General features: G+C 41.7%; 1 pseudogene; it reads right to left on the bottom strand.

The window, feature by feature from the left end:
- Positions 1-4,392: 4,392 nt before the first annotated feature.
- On the bottom strand, positions 4,393-4,510 carry LOC126238422 (5S ribosomal RNA; annotated as a pseudogene).
- Between the last annotated feature and the right edge of the window lie 11,823 nt (positions 4,511-16,333).

Below are 16,333 nucleotides of genomic sequence, written 5' to 3' on the forward strand. Positions count from 1 at the left end.
CCCAGGTTCTGCTTACAACAGCATGATGGTCGCATCCGTGTTTGGCGACATCGCGGTGAACGCACATTGGAAGCGTGTATTCGTCATCGCAACACTGGCGTATCACCCGGCGTGATGGTATAGGGTGCCATTGGTTATACGTCTCGGTCACCTCTTGTTCGCATTGACGGCACTTTGAACAGTGGACGTTACATTTCAGATGTGTTACGACCCATGGCTCTACCCTTAATTCGATCCCTGCGAAACCCTACATTTCAGCAGGATAATGCACGACCGCATGTTGCTGGCTCTGTACGGGCCTTTCTGGATACAGAAAATGTTCGACTGCTGCCCTGCCCAGCACATTCTCCAGATCTCTCACCAAATGAAAACGTCTGGTCAATGGTGGCCGAGCAACTGGCTCGTCACAATACGCCAGTCACTACTCTTGATGAACTGTGGTATCGTGTTGAAGCTGCATGGGCAGCTGTACCTGTACACGGCATCCAAGCTCTGTTTGACTCAATGCCCAAGCGTATCAAGGCCGTTATTACGGCCAGAGGTGGTTGTTCTGGGTACTGATTTCTCAGGATCTATGCACCCAAATTGCGTGAAAATATAATCACATGTCAGTTCTAGTATAATATATTTGTCCAATGAATACCCATTTATCATCTGCATTGGTGTAGCAATCTTAATGGCCAGTAGTGTATTAGTGCTTGGAGCTCTGGTACTTTCCTAACACAGCTACGACAATTTACTACTGTTATACCAATGTTTCCTGTATCTACGTTCTTCCTATGTTGAGCTTTGTGACTGAAGCTCTTCTTTTGCTTTCGTGAGACGCTTTAACCTAAAAAACTGCCCAGCACACCACACAGCCCCTGCTACCCGTGTATCCGCCTCTACGTATAGTGGACACCTGACCTGTTCAGCGGAACCCGAAACCCAGCCACCCTTTCGCGCAAGTCGAGGAATCTGCAGCCTACACGATCACAGAACCGACTGAACCTCTGATTCAAACCCTCCATTCGGCTCTGTACCAGAGGTCCGCAATCGGTCCTGTCGACTTTGCTGCAAATGGTCAGCTTTATCTTGGAAGCAAGACTGGCAGCCTTTTCCACTTCTGTTAGTCGCTCTAAACCAGAGAGAATCTCTTCTCATCCAAAGTGACACACATCATTGGTACCGACGTGTGCAACTACCTGCAGTTGGCTGCACCCTGTACTCTTCATGGGATCTGGGAGGACCCTTTCCACATCTGTAATGACTCCACCCGGTATGCACACGGAGTGCACATTGGTTTTTTTACCCTTCTTATCAGCCAAGTCCCTAAGGGGCCCCATAACGCGGCTAACGTTGGAGTTCCCAACTGCCAGTAATCCCACCCTCTGCGATTGCCCGGATCTTGCAGGCTGAGAGGTGGCAAAAGCTCCTTAAAAAATTATATCGCCTCGTGGTTCCATACATGCTAACCTCCAAAGATACAAATTGCATCAGTGGAGACTATGATGGAGGCATTAAAGAGGTCGCTCAAAGATTTCTGTTCGATTAATCGAAGATGATCATACTGCGAATAGCCAAAGAAAATTTACACCTGCCTGATATCGTGTAGAGCCTCCGCGAGCACGCAGAAGTGCCGCAGCACAACGTAGCATGGAATCTACTAATGTCTGAAACAGTGCTAGAGGGAACTGACACCATAAATCCTGCAGGACTGTCCATAAATCTCTTCTGTACAGCACGTTCTGAGGCATCCCAGATATGCTCAATTATGTTCATGTCTGGGGAGTTTGGCGACCAGTGGAAGTGTTTAAACTCAGAAGAGAGTTTCTGGAGCCACGCTGTAGCAATTCTGGACGTGTGGGGTGCCGCATTGTCCTGCAGGAATTTCCCAAGTCCGTCGGAGTGCACAATGGACATGAATGTATGCAGGTAATCAGACAGGATGCTTACTTACGTGTCACCTCTCACAGACATTTCTAGAAGTATCACGGTCCCATATCACTCCACCTACACACTTTTCAATGCCATGACAGAGCCTTCACCAGCTCGAACAGTCCGCTGCTGACATGCAGGGTCGGTGGATACATGAGGTTGTCTCCATACCCGCACATGTTCGTCCGCTCGATACAATCTGAAACGAGACTAGTCCGACCAGGCAACACGTTTCGAGTCATCAACAGTCCAATGTCGGTGTTGACGGGCCCAGGCAAGGTGTAAAGTTTTGTGTTGTGCAGTCATCAAGGATACACGAGTGGGCCTCACGCCCCTAAAGACCATATTGATGCTCATGTTTCCTTGAATGGTTCGTACGCTGACACTTTTGATGGCCCAGCATGGAAATCTGCAGCAATTTGCGGAAGGGTTGCACTTCTGTCACGTTTAACGATTCTCTTCAGTCGTAGTTGGTCCCCTTTTGCAGAATCTTTTTTTCGGCCCCACCGATGCCGGAGATTTGATATTTTACCAGATTCCTTATATTCACCGTACTTTCGTGAAATCGTCGTACGGGAAAATCTCCACTACCTTGGAGATGCTGTGTCCCATCGCTCGTGCGCCGACTGTAACACTACGTTCTAACTCAGCTAACTCTTGATAACCTGCCATTGTAGCAGCAGTAATCGATCTAACAACTGCTCCAGACACTTGTCTTATATAGGCGTTGCCGACCGCAGCGCCGTGTTCTGCCTGTTTACGTATCTCTGTAATGGAATACGCATGCCTCTATCAGTTTCTTTGGCGTTGAAGTGTAGTACAAGGCACAAACATAATCTAAAATAGTCGTGATACTCGCTGCTGTGAACGTTGGTATCGTCTGACAGTAGGAGCGGTACTAGCACTCGTAGTGGTAAGAAAGACAACCATTCGATAAATGTTTGGTTTTAAGCACAGTTCTACATAATTAAAAAATAGTTACTATATAAATAAATAGTTACTATAGTTCTACTTTTCAAGCATCAGTAAATCATGAAGAGACATGAATGATCGTGAAATTAATGTAAAAGGAGCCGAATCTCACTGATTCGATGACATAAGCTGCAATTAACTCATGAAGAAATACTTTCGAATATGTATATAACAGTAGGTAATTCCTCTGAAAGCATGAGAACCATTTATTTCTGCTGTCGTCTGTTATTACAAAATAAACTTTCCTTGACCCGTATCAGTTTTCTATTTAGTCTAGTGATTCGAACTTTCCATACTTCACTCGACTTCCTAATACTTGAGTATTTTTCGGAATGTAATTACTTTTTCTTCAAAAGATGAGTATACTGAAGATTCTTGCCGTTTATCTCAGAAGTAGCAACAGTCACAGGATTGGTCTCTTCTGTATTGGGAAACAATTTTATTGCTTTCGAAGATTTATTATCTCTCTTCAGCTACAGTTGTAGTAGCTTATTTGGTACGTTAAATAATGTAATCTTACATTCCATACAAGTTTCCTGCGTTCCACATTCAGTGGTTGGTTTGAAAGTGTAGTGAAAAGAGCGTCACGTTGTTGGGTAGATATACGACGTCTTTTTGAAAAACGTTAGATGTTCTGCTACTTACTAGGCATTCTCTTGTTGTTAAAGAAAAAGAAGTTCTTCAGTAAATATCTGTACGTTACAAAGAATAGTTAAAAAAACTGTCGTGTATTGAAGCGTTTTATGCCTGTCAGGGTGCTTATGAAATTGAAGACAAATGCAGTGTAATTTTTTAGTTATTGCCGATTATTGTTGCCCTTCACACGCTCCATTTCTTAAAAACTCTGTTACAAATCAGTATAAATGAGACTGTTCGCTATCATCCGATATTGTATTCATTGTGAAGCTTACTGTTGTCTTGGAGTCCTGCTCTCAGTGTATCGCAAAAACGAGCAGGAGTGTCGAGACTATGTGGGCCTCCCACCCCGAAAGTCCATATTGATGATAATGGTTCCTTGATTGGTTCGTACTCTGACAGTTGTTGATGGCCCAGCACTGAAATCTGTTGCAATCTGTGGTACAAACATGCAAAGCACTTTAGGGGATTGAAGGCAGTGTATGGAATATTGTTTATTTATTTATTTAAAGAAATTTTCAGGAAATCGATCACCACCCCCGCCACCCCATCAGCTATCCTGTCACTGTGACAGATGAGTTTAAATGTAGAGCTCGTCAATCACCTTCGGACAGCAGTTTGGAAACTCTCCACAATGCCGCCAGCCCCTTCCATTTTCCTTATGTTATAGCACTCCTTCAGGCCACAAGTGGTCCATCGGGACCATCCGACCGCCGTTTCATCCTCAACTGAGGATGCGGATAGGAGGGCGTGTGGTCAGCACACCGCTCTCCCGGTCCTTATGACGGTTTTCTTTGACCGCAGCCGCTACTATTCGATTGAGTTGCTCCTCAATTGACATAACGAGGCTCAGTGCACCCCGAAAAATGGCAACAGCACATGGCGGCCTGGATGGTCACCCATCCAAGTTCCATCCATGCCCGACAGCGCTTAACTTTGATGATCTGACGGGAACCGGTGTATCCACTGCGGCAAGGCCGTTGCCCTCCTTATGCTGTAACTGTCTTTTATTTAAAATCATGCACTGTGTGTGTGGAGTGTTATGGTAGCAATGGTAACAACATGACTTATACTGTGCGACATCTAGTTTTCTGCGAGAGGCAATGGATGAGAATGTCTTAATGTCAATTAAGATGTCGAAGTCGAGTCGGAAAAACAAAAGGTATGGCATTGTACAAATGTGCATTGGCTGGATTTAAAAGACGCCACTGTGTATTGGCTGGATTTACAAGTATCGAAAATTCCAAAAGGTTTCTTGGAACTGGTGGAATCGATAAACCGAAAAGGCTCTAGGGCTTTTTTAAATTGTAATTACATCCTTTATTCATCAGCTAGTGCGTAATGGTGGGAGGCTTCTTTGCAGTGCGAAAACGACACCCAGCTGGTGCAAGTGTGGACATTTATACACCTATAATTGATCGTCATAAATGTTATGCTGCTGCTTGAACATAAAGGGACTGTGGCTTATGTTCCAACATATTACCAGACGTTTGTGAGATGTAAAAAAAAAAAAAAAAAAAAAAAAAAATTACGTATGTTTAGTCGTAAGAGAAGGATACATTTGACGTGGTGAACTGTGATTTCAACGCATTGAGGAATATATCCCAATGTAAGGGGTGATGGATTCATTTCGAAAATGGCTGCACAATATAGTAATCCAAGGGCTCAACTGGACCTGCTGTAGTGTACAAACAGGACAGGCAATACGGCTGTAAAAAAACCGTCCCCTCAGCAGCATCCTCACGTTTTTCTTGTCGCATTATCAACAATGATGTTGATTACAGTATACGAACCCGTATCGGTGATATATTTCCAACACTTTCGACCGCATGGGCGTTGTTGATTATCACAGTGCGCCAGACGCCTGCCCTTCATAACAATTGTTTTAGAGATTCTTGACAGGATGCAGCACCTTCCAGAAGTGCTGACTGGAAAATTTAATCGTCAGATAATTTCCTACAACTGAAGAGAATCGAGACATGTAGCTGGTGTGAATGTGGGCATGCCATAATTTTTTCAGGTGCTGTAAACATATAAACGATAAGTGCACTTTTTGTCTGAAATGCGTATATGTTGCAGTTTAAAATTACTCTGGCTTATGATCAGGCATGTCCAGAGAAAATGACTGTGTGCCCTATCGTGAGGGAGGTGTAGATTCAGCATGTCGATAGTCATAAGGGAAATGAAAGATTTCTTTTACTTGGAAAATTATGTGCACTATACACAGTGAGATTCTTTTCAGAACCACTGTCATAAAGAGGATACATATCCAGTACATTGCTCGGTGTCAGACTGCAGCACCAATCCTAAATATTTAATTGTAGTTACACCAAACTGATTCGAACATGATGGAGGCAAGTTATCTATGGAAAGTTCTGAGAAAGCAAGTGTTCAAAGACAGGTTGAAGCAGACCATCCACATCTGCCAGAGATGCCTTCATTTATCCTCCACTGTGGCATTAGGACATCTCCAGACCAGTAGCTGTAGGACTCCTAAAATTCCAGCCATTTTTCTCTTCTGTAGGACAGTGCTTCGAATTCTGGTTGCGTAATTGTTGCGATTTTCACGTCTGTGCTTAGACAGTGCTATCTTTCTAAACAACAAGAATGCTTTTATTATAAATGGTGTTTTCGCAAGCATACACAAACATGATGAGGGCTTTTAGCAGTGAGAACGTTTGCCGTTTCTGAGACTTATTTTGAAAGCAGGACGTCACAGTATCCAGGAAGGGAACATGTTGTGTCTCATTAGGACCACCAGGAAAAATGCATTCGATGTTATTCTGGTCTATTTTTGTAAACAGGTCGTGTTAGGGCAAGAATTTCCATGCAGGCAAGCGGAGACATCACGAAAGCTCCTACAAAAGCGATGGTTAACTATTTCTTCAGCACTTTACGAATTCTGGGAAGGGGCTGATAAGCAACCATTGTTGCATCGTAATTCGTTACATCTCTCTCAGTGCAGACCCGCAGCTCTGTATCATTGCACCAGCAACAGAGTCTAGGTGAACACGTATTTCGACAGGTATCTCAGATGTCATAAACCAAAGGTATGCTGCTGCCTCATCCTTGCAGGACCCAAATTGACACCTGCATGTGGTTCGGCACCTGACGGCTGCGTCGTCACTTTTTCGGGGGCCGCAGGTGCATCCCGACTCCTGGGAGAGTGTGCGGTAGTGTCCTGTGCGGTCCAGCGGACAGGGCGTGGCATGCAGTGCGTGCTTTGCGATCGAAATATTTTTAACTGTGTGAAATTACGTGTGATGGGTATTTCAGGATGGTATTCATTTGTAATCAGAATAAAAAAAGAAATGAGATCGATGTAATTACTTTCCACAAGACCTACAGCTTTCGAAACAGCAGAGAATGATGATCAAGTGAAATCCAAGCCCCACAAACTGACTTTTTTTTATAAAGGAACAATATACCCTCGAATTTTCCTTCGTGAGATCCTTCCTCTCCACTGCAAAGGCGCCGATTTCCAGGTATGGGGGTGAATGAAGAAGTCAATCAAATTGATAAGAGTGAGAGGGGCTATTCTAATAACTCAGACCTAAAAGTGTACCTGTAGCAGTGGGAGGGGGGGAGGGGGTTTCCCAGGAGAACCATAGGTTTGACCCTGAGTGCAAACCTGCCCCTAATGTAGGCAACCCGTACTAACTAAATGACCAGAACGAACCTTGTCCCCCTACTAACATGACCCCAGAAACACTTTTATCAGTTGTGGAAGATGCTGTTTCTCGACTTCAACTTGTTGATAGGCAGTATACCGAACATGTGCTCTCGAGGGGTGGGGGGTGGGGGGTGGGGGTGGGGAGCGATAGTTTAAGTGTCTGTCAATCAAAAGGAAGGAGCGTTTTAGCAGAACAATAGGTTAAGTACCTTTCAATTAAAAGAGGACAATAAGGCATAGCTGCCCCTGATGTAGGCAATCCACCCTAACAAAAGTCGCCAGAACAAACTTTGTCCCCCTACTCACGTTCAGAATATGTGTTGTGCAATGCATGCCTTCAATGCATCTAAATTTGCAATCGGAACACTGATCTTTCAGATAGTCCCACAGCCAGAAATCACACAGATTAAGAACAGGTGTTTGCGATGGCCAGGCTGTAGGGAAATGACGTCTGATAATTTTAGCATTTCTGAAACGGCACTTCAGCAGCTTCTCAACTGGATTAGCAATGTGCAGAGGAGCGCCATCGTGCATAAACCACGTACAGCACCATCTATTGATCATTTTTCACACTATTCTTTTCTTCTGCCATACATTTTCCCCCTTCTCCAGTAATATTCCGTTGCAATTTGACTTCATTATGACTAGTGGTGTTATTTCGACATCGTTTTGAAAGTTTAACTTTAATTACAGTCACATATGTCATCACCTGAAACAATAAGAAACATCGGCTCATTACTATGTAACTAATACACAGGGGAAAGGCTAATGGGACTCTGTGATCGCTCTGTACATGTGTTTTCAAAATAAGTATGAGGGATTAGTATCAGTAACTGAGTGTTTTTCTTTGATGTGGTCTGAGGATTTCAGTGATTCCGTGAACTTTTATTTCCAAATGAGTGTAATGCATCTTTTGGTTTTATTTAATGAATACTGGGTGAATTAGGGAGAGATAATTACTCCTTGATTGTGGTGGATTACTCTTTGCATTATAAAACACCCGGAGCAGCGGAAATTTTACTATCGCAGGAAATTATTGAACGAGCAGCGTCATCTCGCATATTAAGCCCCAGAAGGACGTTACGTACTGGACCCGTTGTTATATTTTTTATTTTTATGATATTTTTATGTTGAGCTCCTATTATGATCGGTTCACCTGAGCCAGATTAGCAGAACCAACAATATAGAGTACATAGAGTTAGCGTTAAGGAACTGGACGCTAGCGCTATTGAAATTAAATTGAATCTTTCAGCCATTAATGGCTAGAACCACCACTGTTGCTAACCGCACTTTGCAATTCTGGAATTCAGCGTCAATAAATTCAAGAATCACGCTACCCCCCCCCCCCTCCCCGCCCACCACCACCACCAACCTGCTCCATTTGGCGAACTGAACATTACTGAAGACCACCAGTATTCCTTCATGCGTAGTGTTTTCCCCGCTGACGATGGAATCTTCAAGCAGGATCAGTGTCCCTGTCACAAGGCTAAAAATCGTGCTATAGTCGTTTGAAGACCACGTTAGTGAACTCACGTTGATGCATTGGTCACCAAATTTGTCAGATCTGAACACTATGGAACACATCTGCGTCCACAGACCACTGGCCGGTAATTTACGGTTATAGATTGACTTGCGCTTAGAATCTGGTGGCATGTACCTCCGAAAATTTACGGAGGGTAATGGTTTTACTCATCAGCATATATTGAAATAAAACTAATTTGTTCGCGAGATGAATGGCCTCTTCGATCTAAAAATGTTTTTTGTATAACCATCCTCATGCAGTGCCTTTTCTCACGACATTGATGAAGGAGATACAAAATATCAGTTTTTGTAAAGAAAAACCTGAGTAATAAGTTACGAACCCAAATGTGTCGTAGCATTATTTTGTCGGTGGAGCACGAAAACTCAAAACTCTTTATCAGTACGCTGTAGTAAATTTATTTATTATATGGATGGTTCCTGACACTGTAAGGCAGGTAAACCAGGAATCATGGTAAGAGAATTATACTTTGAGAAAGACGTTATATGTCTCTCCAAATTTCCACCTCCGCTGTGGTACCATATATTGCATATTACTGTTTCTGTTTGTACTAAGAATGTAGCAGACGCGAGGTGCCAGTGATGAACTAAAATTCGGGTAGTCTTTCCCACGAAAGTGATACCGGCCATACCATTTGCTACTGCCACCTCACACTACTTATTACGTTATTTGCCTAGTGCTGCAATCTCTACTGCTCTGAGTAGGAAACCTCGGATCTAAATATAATGGCTGTACGAGTGTATCAAGAAATATGAGGGCACCAAAATCCACTAACACTCAGAGCAGATGCCACAGTGAGTTAGCTGAGAAGATCAGTCCTGATGTGAAAGTCTATAAGATCAGCTGCTATTTATTTTGGGTGCAAAGCATGTTAGAGGATATCTGGAAAATTCAGAGACAAGAGAAATTATGCTTTACAATGGTGCCCAACATGGACAACATTCGGTAAAGTAGTAATCTATTTCTGCCTTCGATTTCAGAACCCTGTTGAGCATTACACCAGGTAACGCATACATGATTCCATGAGAGTCACAGTGAATATTTTGTTTATGGAGCTACTTTCTGTATTTTCGCTGTGGCATGCAGGTTAGCAGTGTTCACAATTTTGTGAATCGTGTCGTTCGTAATATAAGAGCTGGAAATATTCAGTGTCCATTGTTGGCTTGGCACTTTGAGGAAGCGTGCAAGCCGTTGGTCACACAGAGTAGGGGAGCTTGATAAGTTCACGACCACCATGACAATAAGCCATTCATTTACATGTGAGAGACTGCACATTGTCACTACTTTCTCTTTCATAGCTGAGGTCAGATTCACTGAGACCTTTATCACACTATAGACGGAAAAATCCGTCTTACCTACTCTCATCAGTGAACTCTCCTTCACCCCCAAAATCCTCCAAAAGTCACTTCGCATCACCATCAACACTTCCAGGCCTTCTGGCTGCCGTCTGCGTACAAAATGAGGGACATTACTCACTGTTTTTTTTTTTTAATTGAAGAAATTAATTTTTTTTAAACTTACTGACCTTTTAAATATATCACCGTATTCTACTGAAGGTCAAATTATCGATGACTGTAATTCCTTTAGAAGCCACTAAGGTGAATAAAAGCACGCCATTCCACATATTTGCACAGCAAAGTATAGATGTATTTTCAGTTTTAAAGCAACACTTCTCTACTACTCTGTTACTCATTCAAATAAAATATAAGACCAGTAACTCACTCCTCCAGAGTACCGTTGTCCTTATTCTAAAAGTGTTTTCAAAACGCTGTGACTGAGACTAGCGTAATAGCAGCAACGAAGTTTATGAGGTCGCGTTTTCGTAGTAGCAATGCTCCAGTACTTGTAGCCCAGACACAGAAATGCAATAAAATAAGCGATTGATGGTTACATTATGAAGGGAGCACATTTTTCTCTAGAACACATGTCTGTGGCTCGCCTGAGTGCCGTTTTGTAAATCTCTTTACGATAATTTATATTGCACCACGAATTCTCGTTACGATAATTTATCTTGCACCACGAATTCAATACGAACCGACAGATCGGCAGAAGTGGGCTGCAGAATGGAATACCACACGCTGCCAGCATGTTTGTGTCCATGACTCCGATCAGTGTCTCCAGTTTGGCTGCTTGGTCGAAGAATCTGTTGTCCCACTGAAGAAAAAAAAATTACAGTGCACGATGGTCTAATCCCATAACACATATCTCGTAGCAAATTTCAAACTGTTGTTGAACACGTTCACAAACGGTACAAGCTAGAAGACGGCGGTGGACTCCTACATTCACAAAGCTGCATGTTGAATAATTCGAGAACGGAGACCAAGTACGCCATAAGCAATAAACAAATAGTTACTGTTGTATCGAAATAGAAATCAGAGTCCACAGCGAGGTATTTAACACAATATTACAATGGCGCGTAATGAAGAGCTTCATGAAATTATGCTTCCAGGCCACGATGGTCTCTTGACAAGAAGCAGAATATTTGGCCCTGAGCTGTGCATGCCGAGATGTTCCATCTGAGTTCGGCCACGCAACTAATTATCTATGCTCTGCTGCCAACTTAGGGAACTAATCGATTCCACCTCCATATCACTGCCCACTTTATGGCGAAACAAAAATGCTTAACATTATTTGATGTTCAATTCTCAGATTTCCTCGCCTTGTGAATATTTAGCAGTGAAAATTATGAACAATGTAGCAACCAGTCGTGGAAACGTAATTTATTGATCTTGTTGCAAATCGATTTCCACTGATATCTGTCATCATCGGTGCTAAAACAACTACAAGAGACAGGGCATAAGCAACAACTACTTCAACAAACGAAAAAATGACAATAAAACATAGTTACATCAGTTACAACATATACAGATGTCTGAAATTAAAAGTCAAAGTCATAATACACCATTTTTCTGACCGATACAAGCCATAAGTAGAAGTACTGTCCTTTGCAGATTTCTATTACGAAGTGACGTATCATAGGTCAAACACTACAACAATACAACATGAGGTGGCACCACGATGCAATAAACGCCTTCTATGTAAAATACAAAACTAATGTAAAATACATGCAATAAGGAATGTATCACATTACAAAAAATTATATATTGATGGTAATTGATAATACCAGTTTAAATAATTACAACAAGTGGAAATGTCTGAAAATTGTTTGTCAGATAATAATAACAAATTAAATATATACGTCAAAACTATGATCGTCAAAAGTGTAAGAGGAGATAAACTCGCTAAACGTATAATTTGTTTTAGCGCCGATGATGACTGATGGCTGATATCAGTTGAAATCGATTTGCAACCAGATAAATAAATTATGTTTCCGCGACTGGTTGCTACATTCTTCATAATTTTATATTCCACGGTCGCTGCACAGAAAGGAAACGTTGTGGATCCCAACATTCTTTTAGCGGTGGTTAAATGTTTGTCCCTTGTTCTCTGGATGCATGAAAACGACTAAAGTGGCTCCTTCTCTGACCCACTTTGCACGAAGCCTGTAAGTGAGAGGGCAACAGGCCATGGTGGCAAAACTTTTCACAGTTTATACTGCCCTTCTCTGTATCTGACGTCACAATCCAAGATGACATTAAGATACGACCCCTTCAAAAGCCATGTGCCTTTCTACAATATCATCATACCCTTCTCCTCCAAACACAGCCCAGTATTTTACTGGCCATTAAAATGAAACAGCCAACCACAGCCCACTATTTCACCAATCAATAAACCAGAACAGACTTTTCATATGCAGTCCCAAAGCAGCCACCTTTTTTGTGTTCAAAAGTTTCTGACTAACCTGAATTTCACCCTATTTTAAAAAATATTGAAGTAATTATCAACAATACAGGTGTTGCTTGACACTAAAAACCTATTTTACAGTTTAAGCTGCACTTGTCAATGAGCCTAACTAGACTACACACTGCACTTGGTGCAAGGCACAATGAACCCTCAAATTAAATTTTTCCATGTCTAAATTTTTCTAGACCAGTAAAAAACACATGTATATATAAATGTTCTATAAAAGACATGTCAACTTAAATAATATGTCAGCTACTGGAAGAGTGCAATCGTTGTGGAACTTACATTTCATACCTAACTCATGACAGTGGGCTCAAATTACGTACACTTGAGCTATTTCCATATCTGAATTGTTATAACAGTAAAACAATACATCTGACTCACTAAAATAAGAAGCTAAGCTGGCATTTGACATTTCATCATAAGCTAAATAACGCTATGCGTAGAAACGAACCTTACCATGCATCACTCGAGGGACGAAGAACATAGTGCGTCAAGATAATGTAAATAATTTAATTGACTCCACATACAGCTTAATACTAATTCCTTTCCTTTGGGGAAATACCTGTAGTAGCATGTTTATCTCTGACACACTATCACAGCAAACCATACTATCATTCTGGCGAGATTTTTAATGTGCCGTAGCGTTTAAACTGCATATTTTTGTGATACGCAAGTGTATTTTCGAAATGCATCAGGTACGAAATGCAACATGGTCAAGGAAAATGTTGGACGAGGTTCCATACAGAGATGAAAGATCAAATTACCAGAAACGCAAAATTTGCACCCAAAATAAAATTATCGGTATTATTTATCACAATACGTGAAGATACCAAGTACAAAACATACACGTTACACTACTTTTGTAATGCACTTGTTGTATAACATTAAAAAGGAAAAGGGTTCACATATTGGTGCTGTCGGTGTAACTTAGAGGTTAAGCTGAACTTGACAATAAGCATAGTTTGAATATTGTATCACACTTTAAGGAAACAAATAATTCAAAAAATGGTTCCAATGGCTCTGATCACTATGGGACTTAACTTCTGAGGTCATCAGTCCTCTACAACAGAACTACTTAAACCTAACTAACATAAGGACATCACACACATCCATGCCCGAGGCAGGATTCGAGCCCCCGACCTTTGCGGTCGCTCGGTTCCAGACTGTAGCGGCTAGAACCGCTCGGCCACTCCGGCCGGCAAACAAATAATTGTCTGATGGTCACTTGACATGAGGACTGCTGTTACCACGATCATGATGACTGCTGTTACCCTAAATACTTTGTGGATACTGTTGTGAAACAGTCATAGTCCACTGACGTGGTCTGTTTTCCAGTTCATGGCGAGATGATACAGCAACCAGTGATAAATGTTTTAAATAGATAAGCAATAATGGCTGCAAAACAGTCTCTATTATTTTAAATTTTGATAATAACGCATTTCGCCTTGTTTAAGGTATCTTCAGTTTGGCCTACAAAGAATATACGCACTTTTCTTAAAAATAGCATGACCTTGGTTTAGTAAAACTTTGGGCTACCAAGGCAAATATTCAAATCAACTTACTGGCACAACAGGTGTTCAACATATAGGCTGCCGACCATGCATGTCACTTAGCAGCACAACACCACTGTCAGTATTTTAAGAACATTGTACGGTGCCCATTTAAAATAATTCCTCTCCTACGACAGCCTCTTCACCTCCGAGTAGCCCTTGCAACGTACGTCCTCAATTATTTGCTGGATGTATTCCAGTCTCTGTCTGCCTCTACAGTTGTTACCCGCTACATTTCCCTCTAGTACCATGGAGGTTATTCCGTGATCTCGTAACATGTGTCCTACCATGCTGACCCATCTTCTTGTCAATATTTTATATATACTCCTTTCCTCACTGATTCTGCGGAGAACCTCCTCATTCCTTACCCTATCAGTCCACCTAATTTTCAACGTTCTTCTGGAACACCACATCTCAAAGGATTCGATTCTATTCTTTATCGGTTTTCCCACAGTCCATATTTCACTACCATACAATGCTGTGGTCCAAACGTAAATTTTCAGAAATTTCTTCCTCAAATTAGAGCCTACGTTTGATACTAGGAGACATCTCTTGGCCGGAATGTCCTTTTTGACAGTGTTAGGCTGCTTTTTATGTCCTCCTTGCTCCATCTACCATAGGTTATTTTGCTGCCTAGGCTGCAGAATTCCCTAACTTCTAATTACGATGTTTAAGTATCTCGCTGTTCCCATTTCTGCTATTTCTCATTACTTTCGTCTTTCTTCGATTTACTCTCAATCCATATTCTGTGAACTTTAGACTGTTCACTCCATTCAGTAGATCCTGTACTTATTCTTCACTTTCACTGAAGATAGCAATGTTGTCAGTGAATTGTACCATCGATATCCTTTCGCGTTGTATTTTAATTCAATTCTTGAACCTTTCTTTTGTTTCGTCATTGCTTCTTCTATGTATAGTGGTCAGCCCTTCTGACGATCATTTCTTTTTCGATTTCTTCACAATTTTCATACAGCCATTTCTCCTTAGCTTCCCTGCTCTTCCTATTTATTTCATTCCTAGGTCACTTGTATTCCTGGATTTCCCTGAACATTTCTGTGCTTTCATCGGTCAACTGAAGTATTTCTTCTGTTACCAAGGGTTTCTTCGCAGTTACTTTCTTAGCAGCTACGTCTTTCCTTCCAAATTCTGTGATGCTCTTTTTCGAGATGTCTCTTCAACTGTAATGCCTACTGAGCTATTTCTTATCGCAGGGTCTATAGTCTCAGAGAACTTTAAGAAAATCTCTTCATACCTTAGTACTTGCGTATACCACTACTTTGCACCTTTATTCTTCCTGAGTAATCTCTCAAAATTCAGCATACCCTTCGTCACTACTAAATTGTGGTCTGAATGTATATCTGCTCATTGGTACATCTCACAATCCATTATCTGATTTCGGAATCTCTGCCTGATAATGATGTAATCTAACTGAAATCTTCTCGTAGCTTCAACCTTTTCCAGGTATCCCTCCTCCGCTTCCAATTTTTGAACAGAGTATTCGCCGTTAGTAGCGGAAATTTTTTTGCAGAGCTCAATTAGTCTTTATCTTCTCTCATTACTAGAGTCTCCCGCAGACCTTTCTCCTGTTCCTTCCCCTAAAACCGCATTCCAAATCCCAATGACTGTTAAAGTTTCATCTCCCTGTACGTACAGATTTACCCTTTCAATATCCTTATATATTCTCTCTATCTCTTCATCTTCGGCTTGCGACGTCGGCATGTATACGTGAACTATCGTTGTCGGTGTTGGTTTGCTGTCGATCCTGATGAGAACAACCCTATCACTGAACTATTCACAGTAACCCCCTCTCTACCCTACCTTCCCATTCATAACAAATCCTGCTGCTGTTATACGATTTTCTGCATCTGCTCATGTTATCCTCTACACAGCTGATCAAAAATCCTTCTCTTCTTTCCATTTCACTTCACTGATCCCGCTATATCTACACTGAGCCTTAGCATTTCCCTTTTCAGATTATCTAGCTTCCCTACGACGTTGAAGCTTCTAACATCGTACGACCTGACTCGTAGAACGGTGTCCTTTCGTTGGATTTTCAATCTTTTTCTCATGGTCATGTCCCCTTGACAGTCCCCTCGCAGAGATCCCAATGGGGGACTATTTCGGAATCTTTTGGCAGTGGAGAGATCATCATAACAGTTGTTTAATTACAGGCCACATATCCTATGGATACAAATTATATGTCTTAATGCAGTGATTTCCATTGCCTTCTGCATCCTT

This window comes from Schistocerca nitens, chromosome 2 (genome assembly GCF_023898315.1).
Source record: "Schistocerca nitens isolate TAMUIC-IGC-003100 chromosome 2, iqSchNite1.1, whole genome shotgun sequence".
NCBI classification, from domain to species: Eukaryota; Metazoa; Arthropoda; class Insecta; order Orthoptera; family Acrididae; genus Schistocerca; species Schistocerca nitens.